The 22926-nt window shown below is 46.9% G+C and overlaps 1 long non-coding RNA gene across 1 annotated transcript in view; it reads left to right on the plus strand.

Moving 5' to 3' along the window:
* LOC102147310 (uncharacterized) overlaps positions 1 to 8814 on the plus strand; it is a 32390-nt gene extending 23576 nt beyond the window's left edge. Inside the window, exons 2-3 of the long non-coding RNA XR_283378.5 lie at positions 6446 to 6521; positions 8653 to 8814. This is a non-coding gene — a long non-coding RNA (uncharacterized lncRNA). The remainder of the gene's footprint in view (positions 1 to 6445; positions 6522 to 8652) is intronic.
* The last annotated feature ends 14112 nt before the right edge of the window (positions 8815 to 22926 follow it).

Genomic DNA, 22926 nt, shown 5'->3' on the forward strand with positions numbered 1-22926 from the left:
AGCTGGAGCCTATAATCCCAGCACTTTGGGAGGCCGAGGTGGGTAGATCACCTGAGGTCAGCAGTTCGAGACCAGCCTGACCAACATGGTGAAACCCCGTCTCTATTAAAAATACAAAAATTAGCCAAGTGTGGTGGTGGGCACCTGTAATTCCAGCTACTCGGGAGGCTGAGGCACGAGAATGACTTGAACCCGGGAGGCTGAGGTTGCAGTGAGCTGAGATCGTGCCGCTGCACTCCAGCATGGATGATAGAGCGAGACTCCGTCTCAAAAAAAAAAAAAAAGAATCAGTGCTTCCTTTAATAGGAAATAAATGGACAGACTGCTAGTACAACCAAGGCTATAGTGGGAGTGCCATTAATATTTGAGAACAAGTTTTACCTAATCAGGTATGACAAGTTCACTTTAAGGAATAAAGACTGCAATTAATATCCACAATTAACACATGCAGTATCTTCCCAGGAAACTGGTGTGGTTCCTGTTCCTTAGTTTACAGGTTCTCTCAGCCTTATAGGTTGTAGCCTGCAGGCTACAAACACTGGTGAATTTTAGGAATCTTGAGGAAGAGACAATTATAGCTAAAAACAGTAGTGGAGAAGAACTTCTTGATGTTGGCTTCATGGCCTCAGAATAGGTCATTTAATTTTAAAAAAATCAATTAAGAAACCACTTTGGAATGATAAGGCTGTTGAAAATGCACTCCTAAATACTTTGCATAATCTCCAGACAGAAGTTAATCATCAGGATGCAATAGTTGCTCAGCATCTTATGGCACTAGATTTGCTAACCAAAAGGAGGCTTATGTTAATTTATACCTCTTGTGCATCTGTATATAGGAATCAGACTAAGTAGGTTAGGAAGTATGTAATAAAAAGGGAACAGATTCAGAGAATACATGGGATGGCTCCCATGGAATCCGTAGAATAACATCTCCTCACGTGTGGCACAGCACTCTGATTAATGGGTTCAAAAATACAGTTAGATAGGAGAGTTAAGTACTAGTATTCCACACTACAACAGGGAAATTATAGTTAGCAATAATTGGTTGTGTATTTCCAAATAGCTATATGGGATTTGCAATGTTCCCAACACACAGAAAGATAAATGTTTGATAGATATCCCAATTACCCTGATTTGATCATTACCCATTGTATACAGGTATCAAAATACCACATGTACCCCAAAATATGTATGACTATTATATGTTAATTAAAAAATAAACTTAAAAAAATTTTAAAGTCTATGATTTTACAAAAATTTTTGGTCATCATAATCATGTCTGTGTGCTATAAATTATGCCTATATCTAATTTCCATCAAAAGAACTATAGAGGCCGGGCATGGTTGCTCATGCCTGTAATGCCCGTACTTTGGGAGGCAGAGGTGGGCGGATCACTTGAAGCCAGGAGTTTGAGACCAGTCTGGCCAACATGGTGAAACCCCATCTCTACTAAAAGTACAAAAATTAGCTGGGCATCGTGGTGGGTGCCTGTAATCCCATCTACTCTGGAGGCTGAGGCACAAGAATCACTGGAACCCAGGAGGCAGAGGTTGCAGTGAGCCACTATCTCACCACTGCCCTCCAGCCTGGGCAACAGAACAAGACTCTGTCTCAAAAAAGAAAGAAAGAAAAAAAAAAAAGTACTGTGGAAAATGGCCAACTAAGCAAGAAGTTCAAATAATGATCTTGGCACAAAAGCATGAGATCAGCCCTTTTACTATGTGATCAAGAATGGTCTTCAGAGATTATTTATGGTCACAGGGGAGACTGTTTAGGAAAAATTATGCATAGTTTAGAAATAAGGCAAAAAGATGACTACAAGATCTTCTTTCTGCAATTTTTTATTGTGTTAAGATACACATAACATAAAATTTACCACCTTAGCCATTTTAAAGTGTACAGTACAGTGGTATTAGATACATTCATAATGTTGCATAACCATTACAATCATCCCATCATCCCTCTCCATAACTCTACATCTTGTAAAACTGACACTGTAACTCCGATTAAACAATAATTCCCATTTCCTCCTCCTCCCCGACCGCCGCTGCTCCCAACCCCCACTTCCTGGCCCCTGGCAACCAGCATTCTAGAACTGTGAATGTCGATCTCTAGGAATGTGGCTACTCTATGTACTTAGTATAAGTGGAATCATGCAGTATTTATCCTTTTATGACTGGCTATTTCATGCAGCATAAAGTCCTCAAGGTTCATCCCTTTTTTAGCATACGTCAGAATTTCATTTTTTTTTTTAAGGCTGAATACTGTTTCATTGTATTTATATACCACATTTTGTGTATTCATTCATTTATCGATGGACACAGGCTGCTTCCTCCTTTTTGCTATTGTGAATAACGCTGCTATGAACATGGGGGTACACTCTATTCCTTCAAGTCCCTGTTTTCAATTCTTTTGGGTATCTACCCCAAAGTGGAAGTGCTGGATAAGATGGTGCTATGGTTTGGACAGGGTTTAATAGTCCCCACCAAAATGTATGTTGAAATTGGATCCCTAATGTGATGGTGTTGGGCCTAGTGGGATGTCTGGGTTATGAGGGTGGATTCCTCATGAATAGACGAATGTCCTCCCACAGAGGAGGAGTTCTTACTCTCTCACTAAGCTGTGAAGCAGGAGGGTTGTGAAGGTTTTTCTCCACAGAGCACAGGGCTGGAAGGGAATTCTAGCAAGCTCACCGGGTAAGGCTTGAGATAATAGCTACCTTGTCTGAATAGCAAGAAAAATGCCCAGGGGCAAGTTTCATAACATGGGCTAATATTGCAGTGATTGATCCAAAGCTGTGTAGCTGGTTTCATCCATAGGCAGAATACAGGGTTTCTTTCCTTCTTTACTGCACTGACACAGAGTATACCAATTCCTGGGGTGGGGGTGGGGGCTCTACAGCCAGGAGAGAGGGGACAGGCGTTAGGAACTGCGTGTTTGTGTCCCCTCCAAAAATTCATATATTGGCCGGGCGCGGTGGCTCAAGCCTGTAATCCCAGCACTTTGGGAGGCCGAGACGGGCGGATCACGAGGTCAGGAGATCGAGACCATCCTGGCTAATATGGTGAAACCCCGTCTCTACTAAAAATACAAAAAACTAGCCGGGCGAGGTGGTGGGCGCCTGTAGTCCCAGCTACTCGGGAGGCTGAGGCAGGAGAATGGCGTAAACCCGCGAGGCGGAGCTTGCAGTGAGCTGAGATCCGGCCACTGTACTCCAGCCTGGGCGACAAAGCGAGACTCCGTCTCAAAAAAAAAAAAAAAAAAAAAAAAAAAAAAAAAATTCATATATTGAAACTTTAACTCCCAGTGGGATAGTATTAGGAGGTGGGGCCTTTGGGAAATAATCAGTTTCTGAAGGTGGAGCTCCCATGATGGGATTAGTGCCCTTATAAGAACTGACTGGGTGGGGCCCAGTGGCACACGCCTGTAATTCCAGCACTTTGGGAGGCTGAGGCGGGCAGATCACCTGAGGTCAGGAGTTCAAGACCAGCCTGACCAACATGGTGAAACCCCAACTCTACTAAAAATATAAAAATTAGCTGGGCATGGTGGCGGGTACCTGTAATCCCAGCTACACAGGAGGCTGAGGCAGGAGAATTGCTTGAACCTGGGAGGTGGAGGTTGCAGCGAGCCAAGATCACGCCATTGCACACCAGCCTGGGCAACAGAGCAAGACTCTGTCTCCAAAAAAAAGAAAAAGAAAAAAAAAAAAAACTGACTGACTCTGTGTGAGTTTGTATGTGTGTGTGTCTGCCTCTCCTGACAATGTGAAGATACAACAAGGAGACAGCTATCTGAAAACTAGGAAGAGTGCCTTCACTAGATACCAGATATACTGATATACTGGCACCCTCATCTTTGACTTCCCAGCTTCCAGAACTGTCAGATATAAATGTTTGTTATTTAAACTACCCAGACTACGGCATTTTTGTTATAGCAGCCCAAACTGACTAAGAAAACAGGAAATATCACTTATAACAATTTTCTTTTGAGACAAGGTCTCACTCTGTTGCTTTGGCTGGAGTGCAGGGACACGATCATGGCTCACTGCAGCCTCAGCCCCCTGGGTTGAAGTGATCCTCCTGCCTCAGCCTCCTGTAGCTGGGACTATAGGCATGCACTACCATGCCCAGCTAATTTTTATAATTTTTGTAGAGATGAGGTTTTTCCATGTTGCCCACGTTGGTCTTGAACTCCTGGCCTCACGTGATCCACTCGCCTCTGCCTCCCAAAGTGCTGGGATTACAGGCGTGAAGCACTGTGCCTAGCCACTTATAATAATTTTGACCACAACATAGACCAGGCTTCCTTTTTTTTTTTTTTTTGAGACGGAGTCTCGCTCTGTCTCCCGGGCTGGAGTGCAGTGGCCGGATCTCAGCTCACTGCAAACTCCGCCTCCCAGGTTTACGCCATTCTCCTGCCTCAGCCTCCCGAGTAGCTGGGACTACAGGTGCCCACCAACTCACCCGGCTAGTTTTTTGTATTTTTTAGTAGAGACGGGGTTTCACCGTGTTAGCCAGGATGGTCTCGATCTCCTGACCTCGTGATCCACCCGTCTCGGCCTCCCAAAGTGCTGGGATTACAGGCTTGAGCCACCGTGCCCGGCCAGGCTTCCTTAAAAAAATGTTCAGTGTAAATAACCCAAATGATCCTCAACTAATGAATGGATAAACAAAATATGGTCTATCTATGTAATGGAATATTGTTCAGCATCAAAAAGAAATGAAGGACTGATTCCTGCTACAACATGAACGAACCTTGAAAATGTTATGCTATGGCCGGGCGCGGTGGCTCAAGCCTGTAATCCCAGCACTTTGGGAGGCCGAGACGGGCGGATCACAAGGTCAGGAGATCGAGACCATCCTGGCTAACACGGTGAAACCCCGTCTCTACTAAAAACACAAAAAATTAGCCGGGCGAGGTGGCGGCGCCTGTGGTCCCAGCTACTCAGGAGGCTGAGGCAGGAGAATGGCGGGAACCCGGGAGGCGGAGCTTGCAGTGAGCTGAGATCCGGCCACTGCACTCCAGCCTGGGCGACAGAGCGAGACTCCATCTCAAAAAAAAAAAAAAAAAAAAAAAAGAAAATGTTATGCTATGTGAAAAAAGCCAGTCAGAAAAGTTCACATGGTATATATGGCCCTACTGATATAAAATGTCCAGAGTAGGCAAATCCACAGAGACAGGAAGTAGATTAGTGGTTGCCAGGGGCTGGAGAAAGGGAGGAATGGGAAGCAGCTGCTAATAGGTATAGGGTTTCTTTTGGGGGTAATGAAAATGCTGTAGAATTAGACAGTGCTGTCATGATTGCACAAACTTTTACTAAAACCCACTGAATTGTATACCTTTTTTTTTTTTTTGAGATGGAGTTTCGCTCTTGTGGCCCAGGCTGGAGTGCAATGGTGCAACCTCGGCTCACTGCAACCTCCACCTCCTGGGTTCAAGCAATTTCTCCTGCCTCAGCCTCCCTAGCAGCTGGGATTACAGGTGCACACAACCACGCCCAGCTAAATTTTTGTATTTAGTAGAGATGGGGTTTCACCACGTTGGTCAGACTGATCTTGAACTCCTGACCTCAAGTGATCCACCTGCCTCGGCCTTGCAAAGTGCTGGGATTACAGGCGTGAGCCACTGTGCCCGGCCTATTGTATATTTTAAATGGTGACTTTTATGGCGTAGAAATTATATCTCAATTTTTTAAAATAAAAAAAGTGATACTGCAAAACAAACAAACAAACAAACAAAAACAAAAAAACCCACAAAAAAACAGAACCATTCATTGTCACCATAAGCTTCTGGCTGCAGTTTTCTAAATGGCTACCTTGGCTTTCAACACACTTCATGTAACATAGTAATGGCAACACGTTTAAGAAGCTGACAGCAAATGTGGGTTTTACAGGATTCTTCCCATAGAAACTTATTGCAGAGTTTATTTCAGATTCAAACTAGAAGGTCTATCCCGATGACTTCAGAAGCTGTGACAGTGTGTGCATTCTCTCCTAGCAATTGTGAAATTTCTTCCTAGTAGAGGCTAATTGTCTATTTAGACAGTAAGTTTTTGAAAAAGAAGGACCATATTTTCTTGTCTCCTGTGTCCCCCATATCTATGTTCCATATGTAGAACATGTAGAAAAACTTCTTCCCATTTTTCCCTAATTATGGGAGAAAAACAATGCAGCCACTACAACATGTAATACTGAGTTGTATCCATTTAATTATTTTTAAATAGATGGAAGCAAATGGTGTTTCTATCTCCCTACAAAGGGGCAGGCACAGGAATTAATATCAAACACGGTTAAGGAAATGCACAGTGTAGTTACTAGGAAACTTTTGCTTTCCTAGTCCTTGACTGGGCTGAAGTGCGGGGCACTTTAACTTTCTCATCTTCGTCTTTCTACTTTTTGCTGCCTTTCTCTGTGTGTGGCTGTGTGTGATCCCCTTACTGCAGGACTCCTTTATGTGCAAGAGAAAGAAGTTCAACTCAGACTTCCGGAAACTTCAGTTAGAAAGGAAACAAGGAGATGGTGAGTCCAATGTACCTCGGCCCCAGAACATTTCCATGATTCAGAAAACAAAGTGTTGGCCCCTGACCTCGTAGGAGGTCTCCAGAATCCTGTCCTAGTTGTAAGGTCTGGGTCTGCCCTCACTGGTGGGCATCTGACCATACTAGTGATTATATACTCTGAATATCATGCCCACTAGGACTGACCTCGGGCCTTCTCTTCTGCTGCCAAATAGGCCCCCTAGGGCCTGGTTTCTGACATGAAGTTCCATTTCCAGTCCCACTTCTCTTCCTGGCAGTGTGGGCCTGCTGTCACCTTGCTCCAAGCTGACTTCTGAGTGGCCCCAGGCCTCAGAGCCGTATGCAGACGCTGCCTGGGCCTGGCAGCATGGCAGGCACTCTGTGTTCTGTACCACCTCCACACACTTGATAGGCGGTGCTCGCTCCAGATCCCAGATCCCAGGCCTTCCTGGCCTGCCCTGTTTCACTGCAATTAACTAGGCTACGCCTGACAGAGTGTCCAGATATGGCCTGGGAGGGGCAGGGAGGATCAAAGCACGCCCTCCGCCCCCTTCAAAGGGCCCCCACCCCTGCATCCCAACAGAGGCAGCTGACCAGCCCCTTCCTGTGCATTTCATCCTCACCAGTGCTACACCCAGCCTGTATTCCCTGGCAGCCATGTGACCCCTTCCTCCTGACTCCCATGCCCATGGGGCTCGGATCCCAGCCAGCAGCCAGGCAAAAAGCTCAGAGACAGAGAGCTACACTGAGGCTGAGATTGTTTCTTTTTTTTTTTTTTTTTTTTTGAGACGGAGTCTCGCTCTGTCGCCCAGGCTGGAGTACAGTGGCCGGATCTCAGCTCCCTGCAAGCTCCGCCTCCCAGGTTCACGCCATTCTCCTGCCTCAGCCTCCCAAGTAGCTGGGACTACAGGTGCCCGCCACCTCGCCCGGCTAATTTTTTTTGTATTTTTTAGTAGAGACGGGGTTTCACTGTGCTAGCCAGGATGGTCTCGATCTCCTGACCTCGTGATCCGCCCGTCTCGGCCTCCCAAAGTGCTGGGATTACAGGCGTGAGCCACCGCGCCCAGCCGAGATTGTTTCTTAAAGCTACCTGTTCCCCTCCTATTTCACCCTCCTTGGATTTAAAACAGAGTCTGAAGAGAGAAACATGTATGGCAGAGAGTCTCTTTGGGGGCCAGTTTTCACTTCTGAGGTCTTTCCATCACACCACACAGAGAACCACTGGTTCCATCCTGGTATAAGAACAGGCCTGAAATCAGAGAGTAATAGAAGTAAAAATAATAGCTAACATTTTTTGAGTGCATAGCTTGAGCCAGACATTTTGCTAAGCACTGTGTAACCATTTTCTTATTGTTTTCCCCAGGAGACAGATCACCATAGAATTTCAGATATGTTAGGTGCCTGAGATGGAGGCTGCTAGCTATCTAAGCCCACATTCATTTGCCCCTTCCACCTTGGCAAGAGTACCCTGATTTAATTTGGGATGGCCATGTACCCAGATAAGGGCCTGTTATTTCCCAGACTCCTTTGCAGCTATGAGACTAAGTTGTAGCCAATGAGATTTAAGTGGAAGTGTTCAATGCCGGGTCTGACCTGCAGACCCTGGCTGAGCAATGGATGAAAAAATGTATGCAGACACAGGTTTTTTGCCTGGCTGCACAGCTAGGGGACTGGGCTGCTCACAGATACCAAGGAAGGTGAAGGTGCTGTAAAGAGTCAGCAGCCGTAGCCTTGACAAGCCAGTGCTGCAGGCATTTATTCAGTACAGATTTAATGACAAAGGCCTTGAGTCAACACACTTGTGGGTAATTAACATGGTCACCCTCCCAGAGAGAGCAGTCCTGCATGGATGATTAAAGGCCAGGTTCCAAGGCCTGTGTAAACTAACTTACCTAGATCAATTCTCTTACACTTCTTCGTTATCTACTTTGAGAGAATTCAGCTGCCTTCAGCCAAACTTTTTCCCAAAGCTTTTGCAAAGCCTCCTGGCCTTCTAAGAAGGTTTGCATCTTTCTATAATTTTTCCCACCACCCTGAATGAACTCCTACAGTTCAAGACTTAGGCCTTTTAAAGAGAGTGACATTGTTTTATCCCTTCCCCCTTCCTCCTTCCTGCTGCTTGGAATTCCCAGGTGTTGGCTGTAGTTCACACAACCATAGTGGGCCTAGAATGGAAGCCATGTCTGGCAGAAGAGAAAGAAGGAGCCTAGATCTCCAAGGAGCCTTCATATTATAGCGGCTGAGAACAGGCTACCCATGGACTTCCTTTATGTGAAATAATAAAAACTTGTATGTTTAGGCTACTGTAGTCAGTTTTTATTTCTTCAAGCTGAACAAAATTCCTAACCGACTGGGGTTTTAGAAATCAGGGATTCGGGCCGGGCGCGGTTGCTCAAGCCTGTAATCCCAGCACTTTGGGAGGCCGAGATGGGCTGATCACGAGGTCAGGAGATCGAGACCATCCTGGCTAACACGGTGAAACCCCGTCTCTACTAAGAAATACAAAAACTAGCCAGGCGAGGTGGCAGCGCCTGTAGTCCCAGCTACTCGGGAGGCTGAGGCCGGAAAATGGCGTGAACCCGGGAGGCGGAGCTTGCAGTGAGCTGAGATCCGGCCACTGCACTCCAGTCTGGGCTACAGAGCGAGACTCCGTCTCAAAAAAAAAAAAAAAGAAAGAAATCAGGGATTCGGCCGGGTGCGGTGGCTCAAGCCTGTAATCCCAGCACTTTGGGAGGCCAAGACGGGCGGATCACAAGGTCAGGAGTTCGAGACCATCCTGGCTAACAAGGTGAAACCCCATCTCTACTAAAAAATACAAAAAACTAGCCGGGCGAGGTGGCGGGCACCTGTAGTCCCGGCTACTCGGGAGGCTGAGGCAGGAGAATGGCGTAAAAACCCGGGAGGCAGAGCTTGCAGTGAGCTGAGATCCGGCCACTGCACTCCAGCCTGGGCGACACAGCGAGACTCCGTCTCAAAAAAAAAAAAAAAAAAAAAAAAAGAAATCAGGGATTCAACAAGTGATGCTGGGAAAACTGGATATTTTCATGCAAAAGAATGGTGTTAGACTCTTATCTAACACCACGTACAAAAATTAATTCAAAATGGATCAAACATAAAGAGAAGAGCTAGCTAAAACTATGAAACTCTTAGAAGAGACTGGGCATGGTGGCTCATGCCTACAATCCCAGCACTCTGGGAGGCCGATACTGGAAGGTTGTTTGAGCTCGTGAGTTGGAGACCAACCTGGGCAACATAAGGAGACCCTATCTCTATAAAAAATTTAAAAATTGGCCAAGCGTGGTGGCTCACGCCTGTAATCCCAGCACTTTGGGGGCCGAGGTGGGTGGATCACCTGAGGTCAGAAGTTCAGCCTGGCCAACATGGTGAAACCCTATCTCTACTAAAAATACAAAAATTAGCCAGGTGTGGTGGCACACACCTGTAATCCCAGCTACTTGGGAGGCCGAGGCAGGAGAATCACTTGAACTCAGGAGACGAAGTTTGCAGTGAGCCGAGATCGTGCCTTTGCACTCCAGCTTGAGTGACAGAGTGAGACTCCATCTCAAAAAAATAAATAAATAAAATAAAATAAATAAAAAAATAAAAATTAGCTGGGCATGGTGCACACGCCTGTGGTCCCACCTACTCAGAAGGCTGAGGTGGGAGGACTGCTTGGGCCCAGGCAGCCAAGGCTGCAGTGAGCTAAGATCATGCCACTGTATTCTAGCTGGGGCAACAGAGCAAGACCCTGTTTCTAAAAATAAATGAACAAAAAACCTCTTAGAAGAAAACACACAGGAAAAGCTTTATGACATTGGATTTGGCAATGATTTCTTGAATAATATGACACCAGAAGTACAGGCAACAAATTAAAAAATAGGCCAGGCACGGTGGCTCACGCCTGTAATCTCAACACTTTGGGAGGCCAAGGTGGGTGGATCTCTTGAGCCTGGGAGTTTGAGACCAGCCTGGGCAACCTGGTGAAACCCTGTCTTTACCAAAAATGCAAAATTTAGCTGGGCACAGTGGCTTGCACCTGTAGTTCCAGCTACCTGGGAGGCGAAGGCAGGAGAATTACTTGAGCACAGGAGGCGGAGGTTGCAGTGAGCAAAGATCTCACCGTTGCACTCTAGCCTGGGCAATGGGAGTGAAACCCTGTCGAAAGAAAGAAAGAAAGAAAAGAAAGAAAGAAAGAAAGAAAGAAAGAAAGAAAGAAAGAAAGAAAGAAAGAAAGAAAGAAAGAAAGAAAGAAAGAAAGAAAGAAAGAAAGGAAGGAAGGAAGGAAGGAAGGAAGGAAGGAAGGAAGGAAGGAAGGAAGGAAGGAAGGAAGGAGAGAGAGAGAGAGAGAAAAGAGAGAGAGAGAGAAAGAGAGAGAGAAAGAAAAAATAGACAACTTGGACTTTATCAAAATTAAAACTTTTTGTGGATCGTAAGTTTGAAACTATCAGCAGTAAAAAAGGCAACCCACAGAATGGAAGAAAATACTTGCAAATCACATATCTGATAAAGGATTAATACCCACAATATATACAGAACTCCTAAAATTCAACAAAAAATGAAATAATCCACTCAAAAATAGGCAAAGTACTTGAATAGACATTTCTCCAAAGGAGACATGCAGATGGCTGATAAACACATGAAAAGATGCTGAACATCTCTAGTCATCAGGGGAATGCGGATCAAAATTACAATGATGCTACAAACAGTGAGTACCAAGAAAGATAAAAGAAATTACAATGAGATACCGCATCACATCCATTAGGATGTTACTACCAAAAAACAATAAACCATTAATAACAAGTGTTAGCCACAATGTGGAATAATTAGAACCTTTGTGTACTGTTGGTGGGGCTATAAAAGTTGCAGCCACTGCGGAAAACAGCATGGTAGTTCCTAAAAAAATTAGACATGTAATTACCATTTGATCCAGCGATTTCACTTCTGAGTCCAGGAGTTTGAGACCAGCTTGGGTGACATGGCAAAACCCCATCTCTACAAAAAATTAGCTGGGCATGGTGGCACATACCTGTAGTCCCAGCTACTTGGGAGGCTGAGGTAGGAGTATTACCTGAGCCCAGGAGGTCGAGGCTGCAGTGAGCCATGATCACACCACTGCACTCCAGCCTGGGTGACACAGCAAGACCCTGTCTGGAAAAAAAAAGAAAAAAAGATTGAAATTCTGACACATGCTACAAGATAGTTGAACTTTGAAAACATTATGCTAACTGAACTAAGCCAGACACAAAAGAACAAATATTGTATTTTTCCACTTATATGAGGTACCTAGAGTAGTCACAGTCATAGAGACACAGAGAGTAGTGTGGTGGCTATGAGGGGGGTTGGTAAGAAGGAACAATAGGGATTTATTTATTTATTGAGACTGCATCTCACTCCATTGCCCAGGCTGGAGTGCAGTGGTGCAGTCTTGGCTCACTGCAATCTCTGCCTCCCAGGTTCAAGCGATTCTCATGCCTCAGCCTCCTGAGTAGCTGGGATTACAGGCGCGCCACCACGCCCAGCTAATTTTTGTATTTTCAGTAAAGATGGGATTTTACCATGTTGGCCAGGCTGGTCTTGAACTCCTGACCTCAAATGATCCACCTGCCTCAGCCTCTCAAAGTGCTGGGATTACAGGCATGAGCCACTGCACCTGGCCTGTTTTTGTTTTTTGAGACATGGTCTTGCTCTGTTGCCCAGGCTAGAGTGCAGTGGTGCGATCTCGGCTCACTGCAACCTCTGCCTCCTAGAGGCAAGTGATTCTCGTGCCTCAGCCTCCTGAGTAGCTGGGACTATGGGCGCACGTCACCACGCTTGGCTAATTTTTGTATTTTTAGTAGCAATAGGGTTTTGCCATGTTGGCCAGGCTGGTCTCAAACTCTTGAGCTCAAGTGATCCACCCACCTCAGCCTCCCAAAGTGCTGGGATCACAGGCGTGCGCTACCACACCTGGCTTTTTGTTGGTCTCGTCTCTTCTCTTCTCTTCTCTTCTCTTCTCTTCTCTTCTCTTCTCTTCTCTTCTCTTTTCTTTTCTTTTCTTTGTCAGGGTCTCTCACTCTGTCACCCAGGCTGGAATGCAGTGGTGTGATCTTGGCTCATTGCAACCTCTACCTCCCAGGCTCAAGCAATCCTCCCACTTCAGCCTCTCGAGTAGCTGGGACTGCAGGCACGCACCACCATGCCTGGCTAATTTCTGTGTTTTTTGTAGAGATGGGGTTTTGCCATGTCTCTCAGGCGTTTTGATGAGTTTAGAATTTCAGTTTGGGATGATGACAAATTTCTGGAGATGTATAGTAGTGATGATTACACAACAATGTAAAGGTACTTAATGTCACTGAACTGTACATTTAAAAATGATCAAAATAGCAAATTTTATATTAGCCAGGATTCTCCGGAGAAACAGAACCAATAGGAGCTATGAGAGACTTGTAAAAATTAGCTCCCACCTCCCTTTCCTATACTTTTCTAGGATCTTGTCAAGAAAAAATATATATAAAATTTATTACAAGAAATTGGCAGCTGGGCGCAGTGGCTCATGCTTGTAATCCCAGCACTTTGGGAAGCCGAGGCGGGCAGATCACCTGAGGTCAGGAGTTGGAGACCAACCTGACCAACATGGAGAAACCCCGTCTACACTAAAAATACAATATTAGCACATGCCTGTAATCGCAGCTACTCCAGAGGCCAAGGCAGGAGAATTGCTTGAACCCAGGAGGCAGAGGTTGCGGTGAGCTGAGATCATGCCATTGCACTCCAGCCTGGGCAATAGAACAAAACTCCAAAAAAAAAAAAAGAAAGAAAGAAAAGAAAGAAAGAGGGAGAGAGAAGGAAGGAAGGAAGGAAGGAAGGAAGGAAGGAAGGAAGGAAGGAAGGAAGGAAGGAAGGAAGGAAGGAAGGAAGGAAAATAAGAAAAAAGAAAGAAAGAGAAAGAAAGAAAAAAGAAAGAAAGAGAAGAAAGAAAAGAAAAGAAAAGAAATTAGCTCATGTGATTATGGAGGCTGAGAATTCCCAATCCATCTGTGCTCAGTAAGCTGGACACCCAGGAATGCTGATGGCATAATTACAGTCTAAATATGACGCCAAAGGTGGAAGAAACTGATGCTTCAGCTTGAGGACTATCAGGCAGAGCAAATTTTCCCCTAAACAGTCTTTTTGTGTTCTATTTAGACTTCAAGGGATTGGATGAGATCACATTAGGGCAGGCAATCTGCTTTACTCAGTCTCCTGATTCAAATGTTAATCTTCTCCAGAAACACTCTCACAGACATATCCAGAATAGCGTTTTACCAAATATCTGGGCACCGTGTAGCCCAGGTAAGTTGATAGATAAAATTAACCCTCACATTTATATTATATGTATTTTGCCACACTAGAAAATATAAAAGACAAAAGAAACAAAGAAATCAGGGAGTCCAACTTCCTTGTTGACTGATGAGCTGGGAAATTTGTCCTGAGTCACACAACTACCGGAGTAACCAGAAGAACCAAACCTGGGTGTCCGTGACTTGGTCCTAAGCCCTACCCCAAGGCCCTTTGTTTGGTGGAGCACATTGCATCACCTGCTGAGCCTTTGCATCTTAGAAACCTTTTAATTTTTTGATTACCCGCTTCCTACCTGGAAGCTGAAGAGTTCTCTCATCTGCAAGGGTGGGAACGAAGAGGCAGGGGGCAGGAGCTAAGGTCCAGTCTGCAGCCCTATCTACGGAGAGGTGAAATTCAGGACACCTGCTCAGGTAAGGAAGGTAGCTGCCCTTTCTTTCATGGAGATAAGAGATTATGTGGGCACTTTGCCCATGATGGATGGTCTTCCTGTCCTACTCCAGGGCTGATCCTGTGGTCAGAATGTCCCCCACCCTCATCCCCACCCCACACATTGAGCATGACCACCAGCTGCTGGGGTCTCCTGGGTATTTGTCCTCCCAAACCAGATTGTAAACACCCCGAGACCAGGAATCACATCTTCTTTGTCAATGTTATCTTCCCTTACCCCACCCCAACATCTGCCAAGCATCTCACTCAGGGCTCAGCACTCAGTAACCTGGACAGTTCAGGAAACTTTCACAGATTGCTTCATACTCCCAAGCTCACATGTACCTTAGAAATCTGTCTGGTTTCTTTTCAGGTAACTGCAGAGATTCTGAAATGCCAAATCTGGGGAGAGGTAGTAAAGGAGGACTTGTGTAAGGCCTGGGAGTGGACAGCAGGGTGCGTGCAGGGTCTGAGCAGCAGAGAATGAGGGCTGTCACAGGCCTCAGAAAATGGGCATGAAAGCCTGGTGAGGTGGTCCTGGAAGCTGTCACCTGGGGACAGAGCCACATGCCAGGGACAGTCTAAGGAGGGCTCATGTCCATCTCCATACCCAGGGATGCTTCCACCTCTCTGGGCCCTCAACCTTGCCCTGAGCTTTTCTGCGTCTCCAAGGCCAGAAGATGATGGTAAGATTAAAAAGAATGAGGGTTTATGGGGCATTGACCAATGGTCACCTGCCTCATCACCTTCAGCTCACAGCCAGGCAATCATTGTTTTTAACCCCATTCCTGCCCCAGAACTAAGCCTCTGAGCTAGAATCCATTTCCACCTCTAGACAGAGACCTGTTTGGAGACTTGAAAAAATTAACCAGCTCCATTGGCTGGGTGGTGGCTCGTGCCTGTAATCCCAGCACTTTGGGAGGCCAAGGTGGGAGGAATGCTTGACCCCAGGAGTTTGAGATCAGCCTGGGCAACATGACAAAACCCTATCTCTACAAAAAAAAAAAAAAAAAAAAAAAAAAAAATTAGCCAGGTGTGGTGGCACGCACCTGTAGTTCCAGCTACTTGGGAGACTGAGCTGGTGGGGGGTCTCTTGAGCCTGGGAGGTTGAGGCTGCTGTGAACCATAATTACACCACTGCACTCTAGCCTGGGTGACAGAGGGAGACCCTATTTAAAAAAAAAAAAAAAAAAGGAGAAAAAGAAGAAAAGAAGGAAAAAAATATTAACCAGCTCCCATTGTCCCTTCTAAGATCTTGTCATGAAAAATTGTGAAAGACTTTGAAATGGGCAACGATTCCTGGGTGTCCTTTCAACAATGTCAGGCATTATCTAGAGTAGAGGACCCTTCCTAGGTTGTCTGATACTACAGGAATCTGTGCCTTTTATTGTCTTCAATGATGTGGCATCTCTGTAGAGACATAAGTTAACTTATGATAGGCTGATGCTGAAACACAAGATTCCTGTTCATAGAAATGCAAATGAAGAGGCCAGTTTTGCATCTATCAGTAAATTCCCTTTAACATCCCTGATTGCCTGTATATGTGTCTGTTTCTTGGATTTTCCTGTGAACAGGTTGTAATATCTTACGGGTTCCCTCATTAATTAATGAATTGAATTGAAGTCACTGAGGTGCTGATTCTATATTTGCTTTTATTTTTTGTTTTTAAAACATTAAAAAAATTTTTTTTTGAAACAGGGTCTCACTTTGTCGCCCAGGTTGGAATGCAGTGGCACGATCACAGCTCACCGCAGCCGCGACTTCTCAGGCTCAATCAATCCTCCCACCTCAGCCTCCCAAGTAGCTGGGACTACAGGTGCACGCCACCATGCCTGAATGATTTTTGTATTTTTTCTAGAGACAGAGTTTTGTCAGGTTTCCTAGGCTGGTCTTGAACTCCTAGGCTCAAGCAATCCTCCTGCCCCTGCCTCCCGAAGTGCTGGGATTACAGGTGTGAGCCACTGTGCCCGGCCTTATTTTTATATTTGCATAAGAATTATAATTTTACCTTTTAAAAATTATCCTTTAACAGTTTTAAACACAGGTTTTGTGCTTAAGTTGAAGGAATAGAGAGGGAAAGGGAAGGAGGAGAAGAGTGGAACTTGGCAGGTGGAAGGAGAAGTGGGAAAGAAGAAAATAAAGGAAAAACCAAAAGAAGGATTGAGAGGCAGAGGTAGGCTGGGGGAAGAGGGGAGGGGAGGGAAAGAGCAAAATAACAAGGGTGGGAGACAGAGAAAATAATCTTATACATAGGGTGGACACAGTGGTGCAAGCCTGTAATCCCAGCACTTTGGTAGGCTGAGGTGGGTGGATCACTTGAGGCCAGGAGTTTGAGACCAGCCTGGCCAACATGGTGAAGCCCTGTCTTCAACTAAAAATACAATTAGCCAGGCATGCTGTCCTGAGCCTGTAGTCCCAGCTACTCTGAAGGCTGAGGCATGAGAATCGCCTGAACCCAGGAGGCAGAGGCTGCAGTGAGCCGAGATCACACTACTGCACTCCAGCCTGGGTGACAGAGCAAGACTCTGTTTAAAAAAAAAAAGAAAAAGAAAGAATCCTGTATACAAATACACTCTCTCTCTGCTTGAGGGAAAGTCTTTATTTTGAGTCAGCTATGAGAGGCCCTCTCCATCCTTCAGTCTGAAAGGGAAATTATTTTCTGCCTCTGTCATTTCCCAGGTCACCAGTTATATTAAGCCACGGTCCCTTGGTGGCTGCTGTCTGTAATTTTTCCATTCTCCATCCTTTTGAGTCAGATTGCAAAATAAGGACATTTTGAAACAGATTCTTCGTGATCAAGGCTGTGGACACGTGACTGGGGACTCTTTCAGGCCCTGTGTAGCTGGGCAGGGTCCTTACTGAGGGCGCTGTTTAAATCAGCAACAGGAAGGCAAGCAGAACCACCAGGCTGCTGCCACAGGTGCTCTGACCCCAGCCTGCCCACTTGGGGAGGCCATGCAACATTCCCAGGCCTTCCCTAAGCAGGAAGACAGGGCTGCTCCTGCGGGGCCATTGCCGGGGTTAGAAGTAGGTTCTTTGCCCTGCAATGTCCCCACTGGCCTGGCATAGATCTGAAATTTAGAGAGCCAGTTGTCATAGTTCTAACATGCCCCTTCATCAGGTGACTGCAACCTCTCTTTCCAAATTATCTCCTGCCATACCTGCCCCGCATCCAGCGCTCCAGCCAGGCAAGTGGACTTACCACCCTCTGAACATGGCAAATATGTTCACGCCTCTATGAGCCTTTGCTCTGGCTGTTCTCTCTGCTTGGAATGCCTTTCCCCTTTCTTCCCTACCCGATAACATCACACTCATGCTTTCCTCTTATTTCCAAGCACAGTGAATTATTTTCTCCCTTGAGCTTTCATATATACTTTATATACATCTGTATTTAGACATAACACTCATCGCTCTGGTTTGTAATTACTTGCCTGTCCGCTGGTCTGTTCTTCAAGGGCAAGAGCCCAAGCTTATAATTCATGGCCTGTCCTGGTACTTGGCTTAGTGCCTGGCACAATCATTCAGTCATTTCACAAATTTATTGAGCAGTGACTACGTGCCAGGCTGTTTTCTAGGTGCTGGGCCATGAACAAAACTGATAAAGCTCTCCATTCTTGTGGAGCTTACATTCCGGTTGGGGAGGCAGATGACATACAAATATGTCCAATATGTTATTATAAACAAAATACCCAATATGTTAGGGAGTGACAGGTGCTAGAGAAAAATCAAGGGAGCTGAGCACCCAGAGAATGATGGCGAGTATTGTTTTAGACAGGATGGTCAGAGAAAGCCTCTCTGAAAAGATGGCATTTACTTTTTTCTTTTTTCGAGATGGGGTCTCACTATGTTGCCCAAGCTGGTCTTGAACTCCTGGGCTCTAGCAGTCCTCCCACCTTGGCCTCCCAAAGTGTTGGGATTACAGGCGTGAGTCAGGGTGCTCAGCCATGGTGGCATTTAAATAAAGGCTTGAGGAAGGTGAGGGAGCAGGCGGGTCATGGGGGTATCTGGGGAAGTGACCTTCTAGGCAGAGGGAACAGTGAGTGTGAAAGCCCCAAGGTGGGAGTGTGTCTGGTGTGCTTAAGGAACAGCATGGGGCCGATATGGCTGTGGGGAAGTGAGGGGCAGGAACAGCAATAGGAGCTCAGCTCCAAGTGCTTAGGGCCATGCAGGCTAAGGTGGGAGGCTCAACTTTCACTCCAAGTGGCATGGGGAACCACTGTAGGGATCTGAGCAGAGAAGACCATCTAACTTAAGTTTTAGAGCATTCACAATCTTATGGGACCTCCTGGATACTCTTTGGAAACAGACTGTCTATGGTGGGTGTTCACAAGGTCATCAGTAATGTGGGGCCAAGGCAAGCAGCCCTTGGGGACAGTGTGTCCTTGACCTTGAAGACAGGAAATGGGCAAGTCTGCTCCCTTTACTCTATGTTCCCCTTCTCCTTTTCCCTTAGAGAAGTGTCCCAGCTGATGGGGGCTTTCTGTCCCGGGTACTGAATGAGCCTGGACTCTGGTAATACCAGGCAAATCTCCTGGGAAATAAACAGAGAACCCTGGCCTGTTCCAGGAATTTACCCCCAACAGTCAAGGCAGACTTTCTGGAGGAGGAAGGCTCAGCTATCCGGTGATTAAGAAAAGGCAAACCACCGCAGGAGAAACCAGCCTTTCGCGACCCTGGCAGTCGGACAGCATGGCTGTTGTCACTGGGTCACCTTCAGAACGGCCTTGGCAAATGAGTGCTAATGAATGCCTGGTTCAGGGACGGAATGAATGATTTAGACTACTCACCGCCTCCAGGCTCTCTCCTAGGCACATTTGGTAAATCCTCACCGTAATAACCAATGAAAGTTGAAGACATCACCTCTCCACCCCTCCAAAGAAGGGAATGTCTAATGGTGGAATTGCAGGCACTGGGTAATGCTGGCTCCTAAGTGCTCTTGGGGAGGAGACCTCCGAGAACGCTTCTATTCCCATTATTAAAAAGGCTCCCATTCCCACCTGCCTTCTCCCAGGGAGGCTTGCGGTGACTACTACAGGTGCAAAAGGGCTCGAGCTGGTCTGGCCCGACCAGGGCCGGGATCCCAGTGCGCAGGTGGGCGGCGCCGCGTGCAGTGGAGGCTGGCGGCCGGCAGAGGGCGCAGCGGAGCCGCCGGGCTCCCCCTGCTTTTTCCCGGCTACCTCGCTGCCCTGTCCGCCGCGTTCGCGGTGCCGCGGGGCGAGTGTGGGCGCCGTCAGGAAGGCCTTCCTAGGCCACTGCTCAACCATCATCTGCTGCCGTCCCTGGCCGTGGCCTAGCCCCATTTCCGGTCAACTTAGTCCCGCGCTCCCAGCCCGTCCAGATCTCGCCACACCCTCTGCAGGCCACCCCCACCCTTCCTTCCCTTCCAGGTGTGGCCAGTCCGGGAGGGTGGTGGCCGGGGTTGGGGAGTATGGTCTGGAGGACGTGGGCCCGGAACCCGGGCGTGAAGATTAGCGGTTTTGTACAGGGAAGCTGCAAATGAGAAGCCATAGCTGATTTCACCCCCAGCCATCGCCTTAGGCCTCGGTGGCCTCAAGCCTTAGGCCTGGGCGCTGGGATGGGGGCCTAATAGTAGAGTCCAGGGCCCCTGGGGAAGGTGGGAAGGCATCTGCCCTGTTTACTTCTGCAGGATCTGGCTGGTGATAGGGCCAATCATTATTTGTATGAATGAAAGAAAGAAATGGAAAGTAGTCCAGGCACGGTGGCCCGTGGTGGCATTGCTTGAGGCTGGGAGTTGGAGACCAGCCTGGGCAACATATCCAGTCCCCCTTGCTGAAAAGAAAGAAAGGGAAGGGGAGGGGAAGGAAGGGGAGGGGAGGGGAGGGAGGGAAGGAAGGAAGGGAGGGAGGGAGGCAGAGAGGGAGGGAAAAGAAAGAAAAAGAAATGGAAAGTGATCTAGGGATCTGTTTGTCTGTTTGCCTAAGACCCAGCTCTGGCCAGCCCTGATGGGTACCAGGGGGCCAGCAAGCTTTGCCATGCTCCTGTTGCTATGATACTTGCTTGGATCCCTCTCCCTCCATCTTCCCACACCTCACAGCGTTCCCTTTCACTTCTGCCACTGTTCCAATGCCCTTGCTAGTACTTGATCCAAATCTGTTATCCTAGCTTTCAGTGCTCTGCTTGGTCTTGCCCCACCCTGTGAAGGGTAGCTGAATACACCGCCCTAAAATATGCCACTTGGGCACAAGGATTATTTTGAGCTGAAGGCAATTGAGAAGAAGCAGAAACATGAAAAGCTCTCTGCCCTCCCCCTATTTGCCTAAAAGCCGGATATAAATTTAAAAGGGTGTCCCTCCTTCCCTCTCAATCAGGAAGGACAAAGGTTGATCACAGAAGACAGCCTTAGGCCTTTATCAGCCTAGAGACAGCACCAGAGGAATCTACATAAAAAGCTTTGCTAACTAGCCTTTATCTACCATTATTTTGTTCAGTTATTTGTCTTCTCACAATTTGCCACCCATAGAGACTTCAGGTCCTTTGCTTTTGTCTTGTCATCTCTCTAAAATTATATATATATATATTTTGATGAAGATGCTATATAAGAGTTCTAAGTCATCTCTTTAAGGTTTTCTTATTTTCCCTGAGTGTCTCCCATGTTTACATGTTAGTAAACTTCTGTTTGTTTTTCTTTTCTTTTTTTTTTTGAGAATGAGTCTCACTCTTGTTACCCAGGCTGGAGTGCAGTGGCATGATCTCCTCTCACTGCAACCTCTGCCTCCTGGGTTCAAGGGATTCTCGTGCCTCAGCCTCCCGAGTAGCTGGGACTACAGGCATGTGCCACCACACCCGGCTAATTTTTGTATTTTTAGTAGAGATGGGGTTTCACCATGTTGGCCAGGCTGGTCTCGAACTCCTGACTTCAAGTGATCCACCCACCTTGGCCTCCCAAAGTGCTGGGATTACAGGCATGAGCCACCGCACCCAGCCCTGTTTGTTTTTCGCTTGTTAATTGTCTTCTGTTACAAGGGTCCCAGCTAAGGACTCAGAAGGGTACAGGGAAAATTATATTTCCTTCCCGACACTATCTTACGATACCTGGTGCATTCTTCCACTGCTCCACTACATCGACTCAAGGAAACGTAATTTCAACCTGCCTTCCTCTGGCAAGCTGCCCATCCCCTTTTTCCCTATCAAGAACACCTCCCTTGACTTGCCTCCAAATCTTTCTCTTCCTTGAAGGCCAGCCTTCAGGAAGAGAATCCCATTCAATCCCTTCAGGAAGCATTTCCTGACTTTTTCAGCCCATAATAAGTTTTCCCAGCTCTGAATGTGGCATTCACTCCTTGACCCTTTTCTTTTTGGTACCAATTATCCTACTGGGCTTTGTCCTATGGTACCTGTGTACCTGCCTTTTCTCTCTAGCTAAATTGTAATAATTTGGAAGGTAGAGTCCAAGTCTTACTAATCTTTCTCTTTTCCCCTTCTGTTCATCACACATTTATTGAGCACCTACTACATACCAGGTATAAAGTCTAGTACATAAAGTCCCAAAGGACTGTAGGACACAGCCCCCAGAATGGAGTTCTGGAGAAAAGAAAACACATGGGGCTTGAGAAAAAGTAGAGAATGTGGCTCCCCCGTGGAACACTCACCAGAAAAATCTTGAATGACTTCCTGTGGGAGCACTCAGCATCCTGAATGAGGAAGCAGTCTCATTCTCAGAGGGAGTGGCTGCTCATTCATGGAGCCACTCACTCACCCGTTCCCTCATTCATTCATTCATTCATTTGATAAATATTTGTTGAGTCCTCACTTTATCCAAGTGACTCATGAGATTGGTCACACTGCAGCCCAGGGCTGGCTGGAGTGTGTGTGGTTGGGGTGGCGGGGGACACCAGAAGCCTGGAGATCTTTAGGGGTGAGTTGCTTCTTTGTCAGTTCCTGTTAAGACACATAAGTCCGGCCGGGCGCGGTGGCTCAAGCCTGTAATCCCAGCACTTTGGGAGGCCGAGACGGGCGGATCACGAGGTCAGGAGATCGAGACCATCCTGGCTAACACGGTGAAACCCCGTCTCTACTAAAAAATACAAAAAACTAGCCGGGCGCGGTGGCGGGCGCCTGTAGTCCCAGCTACTCGAGAGGCTGAGGCAGGAGAATGGCGTGAACCCGGGAGGCGGAGCTTGCAGTGAGCTGAGATCCGGCCACTGCACTCCAGCCTGGGCGGCAGAGCGAGACTCCGTCTCAAAAAAAAAAAAAAAAGAGACACATAAGTCCCTGCTGGAAATGGTCTTGGGAAAGATGGGGTGGGCGTGGCAAGGGCAAGAAAGCCTGGAGTTTCATGGAGGAAAGGAGGATACCAGCCCTCCCTGACGGCAGGGTGCCAAACCCTGCCTGTAGTTCCCTTTGGAACAGCTTGCTGTGCCAAAGAGCAGGTTCTCTTTAAGGTTCTTTCCTTCTGTGATCATTTGGGACTTTTCAAACAGCCCCGTGAGGCATTAGGTCCATATTACCAGCCAGGAAAGCTAAGGCTAGGAGATTTATGATTTCCCCCATAGTCACTGGGCTATGTCAGGCCTAGGCTTAGGCCTGGCCTCCCCAGTTTCGTTGGAGAGGGCTATGTTCTTGACACCTTTGGACCCTGTGTGCCAGACTTTACAGCTGGTATGTGGTAGATACTCAACCTGCTCTCTCAGCAGGAACCA

Source organism: Macaca fascicularis, chromosome 13, assembly GCF_037993035.2.
Source record: "Macaca fascicularis isolate 582-1 chromosome 13, T2T-MFA8v1.1".
Classification (NCBI taxonomy): Eukaryota; Metazoa; Chordata; class Mammalia; order Primates; family Cercopithecidae; genus Macaca; species Macaca fascicularis.